At 40.5% G+C, this 9,358-nt stretch overlaps 1 pseudogene; it reads left to right on the top strand.

Moving 5' to 3' along the window:
• The first annotated feature begins 8,998 nt into the window (after nucleotides 1-8,998).
• The window catches only part of LOC143648929 (CCAAT/enhancer-binding protein gamma-like), a 73,307-nt pseudogene continuing 72,947 nt past the window's right edge, over nucleotides 8,999-9,358 (top strand).

The raw sequence follows: 9,358 nt of genomic DNA, 5'->3' as shown, positions 1-9,358 counted from the left end.
CTGTATTTTTTGCATGATTTTCCTGTAAACCTACAACTTCTCTAATAAAAAAAATTTGTTTATAAAAAAACCCTCTCATGGGTGCAAGCAAAGGTGTTTTAGATGATCAGGGCACCAGCCTGGCTCTCACTGGCCTGGGTCCAGGGCTCACACATGCACCTGTTGCCTCTGGTACTTTGGGCCAGTTGTTTAAACTTGATCTCAGTTTTTCTCTGACAACAAGCCAGGCACTCAGCTCTGGCAGAGTCCCTCTGCCTGGGGCATTCTGCTATGTAAAGGAATAGTCGAGCTGAAGCTATTAACAACTCTAAACCCTCTAAAGAGTATCTGGGCAGCAGGTTGCAACATCTTGGGATAATTCAATTTTTACAGCAGCTATTTCCATTAATAATTTATGAACGATTCTCCCAACTGAGACAATTACGTAGACCCAGGATTAACAAAGAGCCCCATATTCATTTCACTACATCCGTCCAATTGCCACAGAACCTGGAAGAGCATAAAAATGGACTTCATATTTTCTCCTTTGCATTTTGCATTTCTTGCTGGGTTTGGCTTCAGCCCAAAAGGAAGGCAGGTCCAGTTCGAGTGAGAGTGACAGAGTGGGAGGGGGCACCCAGTGTCCAGGCTCCGAGGGGAAAGGCGCTGATGCACTGATTCTGGGAAGTCTGAGGAAGCCTTCGGGGTTGGGGGCAGGGCTAAGTAGGAAGCTCCAAGAGCTGAGCCTGCCTTCCGGGACTTGAGAGTTAGAGGTAGGGAAATAGGGCAATAGCTCTCTGGATTTGTCCCAGAGAAGGCAGGAAGAAGGGTGGAAGGATCCTAACCCTGAGCTCAAGAGCGGAAGATAGAGGGATGAAATGCAAGTCACACGGGACATGTAATGGTCTTTGGGGGTCTATGAAGGTCATCAGTCTCTTGAATTTAGAAGCCAGAGGAGGAGAGGGGACTGGCCAGGAGACAGGACATTTCTTGTCACCAGGTATTGTGTTAGTGCTTTAGGCTTGTGTTTTTAATCCTCTCCTAACCTCCGTAAGGTAAGTATCAACATCCTCATTTTGAACCTAAGGAAAGTAGGGCTCGGAGAGGTTAAGTGGCATGCTCAAAGTCACACAGCTGATGAGTAGCAGAGCCAGGATTGGCATCCAGGTGCTCTGACTTATGTGTCTCGACACTTCCTCTAATCCAGGCTATGTAGCCCAGCCTGGCACATTCCAAAATTCTGCCACAGAAGTGGAAAAATCAAGTGTGCTGGTTTGAAAGGATGTATGTACCCTAGAAAAGCCATATTTTAACCAAAATCCCATTTTGGAAAGGCAGAATAATCCCTATTCAATATTGTATATTTGGGACTATAATTAGATCATCTCCCTGGAGATACGATTTAATCAAGAGCGGTTGTTAAACTGGATTAGGTAGAGGTGTGCCTCCAACCATTTGGGTGGATCTTGATTAGTTTACTGGAATCCTATAAAGAGGAAGCATTTAGGAGAAAAGGAGAGTCTGAGAGAGCAGAACAACATCGCCACGAGAAGCAGAGTCCACCAGCCTTTGGAGATGAAGAAGGAAAATGCCTCCCAGGGAGCTTCATGAAACAGGAAGCCAGGAGAGAAAGCTAGCAGAAGACACCGTGTTCGCCATGTGCCTTCTCACTTGAGAGAGAAACCCTGAACTTCATCGGCCTTCTTGAACGAAGGTATCTTTCTCTGGATGCCTTTGATTGGACATCTCTATAGACTTGTTTTAATTGGGACATTTTCTCGGCCTTAGAACTGTAAACTAGCAACTTATTAAATTCCCCTCTTTAAAAGCCATTCCATTTCTGGTATATTGCATTCTGGCAGCTAGTAAAGTAGAACACCAAGCACTGTTAATTTTCTACTGCTAAGGGAATAAAGTGCCCATGTTTTTCACAGAATATATATAGTAATTAGAGAATCCAGAGAATCTAGTGGAGGTGGAAAGGGGGTGCCGTTGCTCTTATGTCCTATTCTAGGGCAGGTCCTACAGTTGGGAACTGATGCCTGCTCTCCAGCAGCACTTCCCCCAAAAAATTTGGGTTTCCGGGAGGGTATGTTCTTCCTGTGTGACCTGGGCAGGCTTCCTCCACCAGCGGGCTGGAAGACAGCTCCATCCTGCAGCAGAGGTGTGGAGGCAGAAGGGGAAAGCCAAGAGAGGGTTGTAAAGGGTAAGTGCAGGAGCAGCTTGACCCAGAATTGTGGCTGGGGCACTGGGCAAGAGCCTTACTGAGGAGTTTGGATTGTGTCTGGTGGCCAGTGCTCTAGGGTGGTGGTGTTCAAAATGGAAGCCGAAAAACTCTGCAGGTACCGGAGGCGACCAAGTGCTCTTTACAAGTTTTTAGAGGATCAGTGCCCAGCTTCCCTAGGTTCTCCTCCCTAAAATACATCTCCTTGGGATGCACCAAGGCTCACTAACCCTTCTCCTATTTTAAGAAAGCAAGATACCCCTTCTCTATTCAAGCCATGGTGAGAAACCTCCCAGGTCACTAAACAAAGGGGCTCCTCTTTTGAGGATTAACTTGGCAACCAAGAACCCTCAGGACACGAAGTCTTTCCAGGTCTCATGCACATTTCTGTTAAAGGTTGAGACCTGTTATTAGAAATGAGGACTCTGAGCTCAGGTGGTGCTTTAGTTTCCCAGCTGCTAAAACAAATACCACGCGAGAGGTTGGCTTGCCAATAGGAATTTATTGGCTCCTGGGTTCAGAGACTAGAAGTGTTGCTTCCTCCTAGGGTTGTATCTTCTGGCTGGCTGGCAATCTTCGAGGTTCCTTGGCTTTTCTGTCACAGGGCAATGCACATGGCAGAGTTTTCTCCTTTCTCTCCTGGATTCCACTGACTTTCAGCTTCTGGCTGCTCCTGTCGCTTCTCTCTCCATCTGACTTTCATTCTGCTTATGAAGGACTTTATTAATCTGGATAAAAGCCCAACCTGATTCAGTGGGGCCACTCCTAACTGAAGCAGCACCTTGAAGAGATCTTATATACAACGGGGCCGCACCTACCAGAAAGTGGACGAAGACCAAGAACGTGTCCAAACTGGGGTCACAGTTCAGTCCACCACAGCTGGGATGTTCTGACAGACTGGGGTGCTGAGAGTAGTAACAATTTTTATTGAAGACTTGAACTCTTCCATCTCCCACATGTAACTCTATTTATATACATGTAAAAAAACTGACGGAACGTTTATGTGATGTCTTTCATATTTGTGTGGATTATTCAATAAAGTAGTTAAAAGTATTTTATCAAATCATAAGTTTTTTTTTGAAGTCCAGGTATTTATTTTTCATCTTATAAGTATTTCATATTTTCTCCCTCCCATTTAAAAGATGCTTGCTCCAGGCCAATTACTTGTTGGTGGAATTTGTCCTTTTTTTTCATTCAATAAATAGAAAAAAATTGATCAAAATGTCCAATAAAATTTATGGAATTATTTCTAATTCTTATTTAATTCTCCAAATTAAACTCCAGGATTCAACACAAATGTTGAAGGAAGGCATATTGAAGGAGAATGCATTTTATCATACTTCTTGATTACTGAAAAACTTAAATTTTGGCTGCACGTTGCTTCATTATTATAACTGTTATGAAGTAAGTAATTAGTGACAGCACATTGAGTTATTATTTTGTCTTTATAACTTATAAAAGAGATTCATTACAATGAATCAAAATCATGTAACTCTTGTCCTGATTGCTTTAGGATACTATTTTATGAGACTTATTCTAAAATTTATTATCCAGCAGGTTTTATATATTTCTTGAAATTCCCATAAACACATTTTTAAATCAGACTGTTTCTGACAAAAAGTAAGTCTGATTTTGTTGATTGGTTTAACAACAAGAACTGGTTTTGACAATGTATATGGGAGAAAAATTTCATAAATTGAATGTACTAAATTTGTGGCTCCTGTTTTTTGATGAAAATATGTTTAAAGCAAGTGGTAATATAAAAGCATTTTATTTAAAATACCATACTGAAAAAGGTGTAATTCAATTAATAGATTTAGATTTTTCTTCCCTATCTAAGAATTTTGGGTTAAACTAGGTGCTTGTAGGAGAAAGAGTAGATTTGACTAATAGTCATTTCATAAATCTTAGTAGAATCTTAATGGTATGCTTCCCAGAAAGTGATAAAAAGAAAAACTTTAAAGAATGAGTAAAATTTCTTTTGCAAGTCCAGTGGTTTCCAGTTTTTGGCTTTCATCAAAATTGAGTAGTAATTTACTGTGTGACTTTTAGGTGTATAACAGAAGAAATTCAGATAATTAAATGACTTTACTAAAACAGAACTCCTTCCAATGCCACCTGCCTATGTCAATAGAATTTCTCAGTGCTTGTATCTAAAAACAGAGAAATCGGTATAGATTTCATGCTGAGCTCTGTTTCTTAGAAATAAATCATATTCCTCAACTGATACATAATGTAGCTGGAAAAAAAAAGCCAGCACCATTATCTCATCAGATGCATTTGTATTAAAAATTACTTTTAAAGTTTATAATTATTCAATTTTGTCATATATTTGTTTTTGATCAATTATATATTGATAATAGCTGTGCTGAAAACTCAATCCAGGAGAAAATATTTGAATGCTTAGAACTTTATGGTCATAAAAACCTTTTAAAAATTAAAATTAAAGTTATTCCATTCTACATATGCAATCAGTAATTCTTAACATCATCACATAGATGCATGATCATCGTTTCTTAGTACATTTGCATCGGTTTAGAAGAACTAGCAACACAACAGAAAAAGATATAGAATGTTAATATAGAGAAAAAAATAAAAGTAATAATAATAGTAAAAAAAATTAAAGTTATTTAAATATATATTCATGTTTTGCTACAGAGTAATATGCTAGGATGTTCTATAGAATATATCCAAGTGTAAAAATATATTGTGTTAGAATAAAATTCTGTGTGAGAGGGCAACAGTGGCTCAGTGACAGTTTCTTGCCTGCCATGCCAGAGACCCTGGTTCAATTCCCAGTGCCTGTCCATGTTAAAAGAAAAAAAAAAATTCTGTGTGAGAAGTGGAATGAAAATATATGTTCAAAGAAAAAAAACACAAAGACATAATGTTTGATTGTTAAAGAAATACTGGTTCATATCTTTTAAAAATAGATGGTAGAGTGGTGCAACAGTGGCTCAGTGGCACTATTCTTGCCTGCCGTACTGGAGACCTGGGTTCGATTCCCAGTGCCTGCCAATGTTTAAAAAAAAATAGGTGGTAGCAAAGGGAGAGATGTTTATTTGGTGCAAAATTTATATTTTGAGTAGTGCATTTCCTAATTTAACTTATATGCTCAGTTTAGTTGAACACCATAAGTACATAGAATCTTGAATAGGGTGTGAGACTTTGTTGGTTTGTCCAGGTTAGCATGATGCTCTGATATTTCCCAAAAGTATTTAAAAGGTCTCCCTGGGGCACTGGGGAGAAAGGAGGAAATACTCAACTTCCCCGTCTGTAGAATTTCTGATATTCTCGCAAGCAGTGGGGACAACCAAATCAATAGGCTGAGTCCTTGATCTTGGGGTTTGCCCCTATGAAACTTATTTCTGCAAAGGACAGGCTAAGCCTACTTAAAATTAGGCCTAAGAGTCACCAGCGAACCTCTTTTGTGGCTCAGATGTGGCCTCTCTCTCTAAGCCAACTCAACAGGTGAACTCACTACCTTCCCCCCAGTGTGGGACATGACTCCCAGGGGCGTAAATCTCTATGGTAACATGGAACAAGAACTCCTGGGATGAGCTGGGACCCAGCATCAAGGGATTGAGAAAGCCTTTTTGACCAAACGGGGAAGAGAGAAATGAGACAAAATAAAGTTTCAGTGGCTGAGAGGTTTCTGAGTTGAGAGGTTATCCTGGAGGTTATTCTTATGCATTATATAGATATCCCTTTTTAGTTTATGGTGTATTGGAACGGCTGGAGCGAAGTACCTGAAAGTGTTGGGCTGTGTTCCAGTAGCCTTGGTTCTTGAAGACAGTTGTATAAAGATATAGCATTTACCATGTGTCTGTGGGAAAACCTTGCATCTGATGCTCCTTTTATCTAGGGTCTGGACAAATGAGTAAAAAATATGGATAAAAAATAAACAAATAATGGGGGGACAAAGGTTAAAATAAATTGGGTAGATGGAAACACTAGTGGTCAAGGGGAGGGAAGGGGAAGGGGTATAGTATATATGAACTTTTTCTTTTTTCTTTTTCTGGAGTGATGCAACTGTTCTAAGAAATGATCATGGTGATGAATATATAACTATGTGATGATATTGTGAGCCATGGATTGTACACCACATATGAAATGTTTGTGTGTTAAGATTTATCAATAAAGGTATTTTTAAAAAAGATGGTAGCTCAAAGTGTTTGATATTTAGAACCCATTAGATACATTCGAAAGAATGATGTAAGAGTTTTATTTGAAAATGTCAGTATTTGCAATATGCCAAAAATCACATATTCTGCAACCTTTTCACTTACAATGAAAAATGTTACAGGTCAACTTAAAATGTTTGAGAAGGGTTCCGTCGGTTTTTGAAGTTATTTTCGGGGCCTTCTGTAGAAAAACATTTGAAAGGTTTTGCTCCAGGAAACTCTGGGGCCCTGCTGAGGGATTTCTACAGTTTCACCAAACTGAAGTGTTTTCCACTAAAAGTGAAGATTTAAACTGCCTGAGGAAGCAGTTTTACATGCTGGAGATCCTGGTAACTTCATTTAAGCAGAGAGAGAAGGAGAGAGGGATTTTCTGTTTTAAAAATAAAATGGGCTTTAAAACCACTGCTCTAGATGGCAGAGTCAGAGCCAAGAAGGCGTCTGAATAGGGAAAAACAGCACAAACTAGTAGGTTTGTCCCACTTATTTGTTCAATATATGAAGACTATTGACTTCTTTGTGTCTCCCTTATGTTTTCTTTAACATTTTTTTTTTATTGTGAAATATAACATATATACCAAAAAGCAATGTTTGTCTCTCCTATCTTGCTTTCTCAGGCTAAACATGCCAGAGCCATAATATCATCTGCAGGCCCCTGGGTGCCCCTCTGGCTGGTCACACCCCTGTGGATTCTCTCTGGTCTGGCAGTAGAGAAAAGGGCAGTAGCTTAGGAGTTAATCATGAAATAGTTGTCAGGACAAGAACACTTACCACTGGCACCAGCCCCACTACTGAGTGTCTGTGCCTGGAACTTTATGTCTATTTCAGTGCAATTGTACCTAATGTGGATGTTGGGCTCTAAGGTTAGCACAGGAGGGTAGAATCCCGACTAGTTAAAATCACTTCTGACATCCCCTCAGGAAGGCCCAGGGCTGGAATCAGATACTCTGTCTCTCAGCCAGTTTGTCCTCCAGCAATGGGAACTGATTGTTAGTTCCTGGACTGAGCACCAAAGTAAGTAGTTGGTGTATTTGGGGACCATGCTCCATGGAGAACATGCCTCTCAAGTCATTAGGATCATATTCTGCCCAGCAAAAGCTCATCCTTTGGCAGGCACATGGAAAATGAGTCACATAGGAACAGTGGATTTATAGTTCCTGTCTCATGGTCACTCCAGGACAATGGCAAAATTCTCTCTCTCTCTCTCTCTCTCTTTCTCTCTCCTTCACTTTTCCCCTTCTCTCCCTGCAACCCTCTCTCATTCTCCTACCCCAGTGGATATTGTCGACTTTATGGGTTAAATGTGGTATGATGCAACTATACTCCATCATGTACCCTGACAAGCAGACAGATACCACAGAGAACTCTAACTGTTGATCTGCCCAGGATCTACTCACCGTCCCTGAGTATGTGCTTTCTCCCATGCCTCCCATGCACGGCAGATTGCAAATGCAGCCTCTTAAGAGGCAGCATCTAGTTCCCTAAGTCTTTTTTTTTTTTTTTTTGGCATGGGCAGGCTCCAGGAATTGAATCCGGGTCTCCAGCATGGCAGGTGAGAACTCTGCCATTGAACCACCATTGCCCACCTCAGTTCCCTAATTCTTAAGTCTGAATTTTACTTTGACTTTCTTTGACCAATAGATTCTGGCAAGAGTGGTCACACAGGTTTCAAATCTAGACCTCAAGAAACTTTGCAGCTCTAGTGTAACTTTCCAGAAAACTACAACCTCCAGATGGGCCCCTGGACCCATTAAGTTCTGAAACCTAGAGGGCCCAGGTTCTTCAGAACATCACCTAGTTCCATCTTCCTACTCCATATTAGTGACAGAACCTTCCAACATGAAAAAGTTAGAATGGCCATAGCCCAAATACCACTAGAGAGGGATGGAAAGATCAAAGGTGATGGTGGAGTTATACAGAGAAGATAGGATTTAACAAATGAATATGAATGCTGAACCATTAAATTGATACATCTTTTAGTCTCTAGTATCTTAGAGCAGCTAGAAGCAAAAATCTAAAATTGTGGAATTTACCCATGCCAAACTCTGAAATATGTTCTGCAACTAATTGTGGTGCTGGGCTTTGAAATTTATAGCTTTTTTGAATATATGTTATTTTTCACAAAAAAGAAAAAAAAATGTCAATTGTGATGATAAAAAAATATTTAAGCCTTCTAGCCTCCTATATTCTGGATCAGCTAAAAGGAAAAATCTGAGAGGATGGTATGGTAGCCCATGACAAACTCTGGGATCTGTCCTGTAACTACTTGTTGAAGAGTGCTTCGAAAACTATTACTTTTTTCTTTCTTTGCTTTGTACACATATTATATTACATAATAAAAAAAGTTAAAAAAAAAAAAAGTCTTGCAGCTTTTGTTATCTTGGAATTCTGCTGCCAAGTGAATGATAGCTTGCTATCACTGTAGGGGAGAATCGAGATACCCTTGCTGGTGGCATGCTCAAGGCTAGATATGTGTGCGAGACCAGCCCAGTTCATCCAGTTCCAGCCAAGCTGTCAGCTAACTAGTGCTGCAATAATGACCAATAGAATTGTGAACCAACAAATGTTGTTTTAAGACACAGAGTTTGGGGATGATCTACTAGCTGTTGCGGAGATGGTTAACTGCTTAGTAAACATTTGTGCGCCCCCTCCCCGATTGTGGGCTTGTTACGTGAGCCGCCTAGCCTTTGCGTTCAAGTATGGCCGTGTAACAGGTTCTCCATTCACCAATGGAATGTGAGTGGAAGTGACTTACTGTACTTCCGGCCTGAGGCTTTGAAGCTGGTGGGGCTTCTCCACTCTCTCTTTCCCCTTGTACTAACTGGAAGCAGAGGATTTCCAGGTCCCAGGCAATGGCCAAAAGCAAGATTGAATAAGCCTGGGTTCCTGTGTCACCATACGGCAAAAGTGCCCACCAGCTTTGGATGGTTACAAGTGATAAATCAATTGCTACTGTGTTGGGGCTCTGACAGTT

This window comes from Tamandua tetradactyla, chromosome 10 (assembly GCF_023851605.1).
Source record: "Tamandua tetradactyla isolate mTamTet1 chromosome 10, mTamTet1.pri, whole genome shotgun sequence".
NCBI lineage: Eukaryota > Metazoa > Chordata > Mammalia > Pilosa > Myrmecophagidae > Tamandua > Tamandua tetradactyla.
The sequence above is the reverse complement of the archived record's forward strand: the minus strand, read 5'-3'. Positions and strand labels throughout refer to the sequence as shown.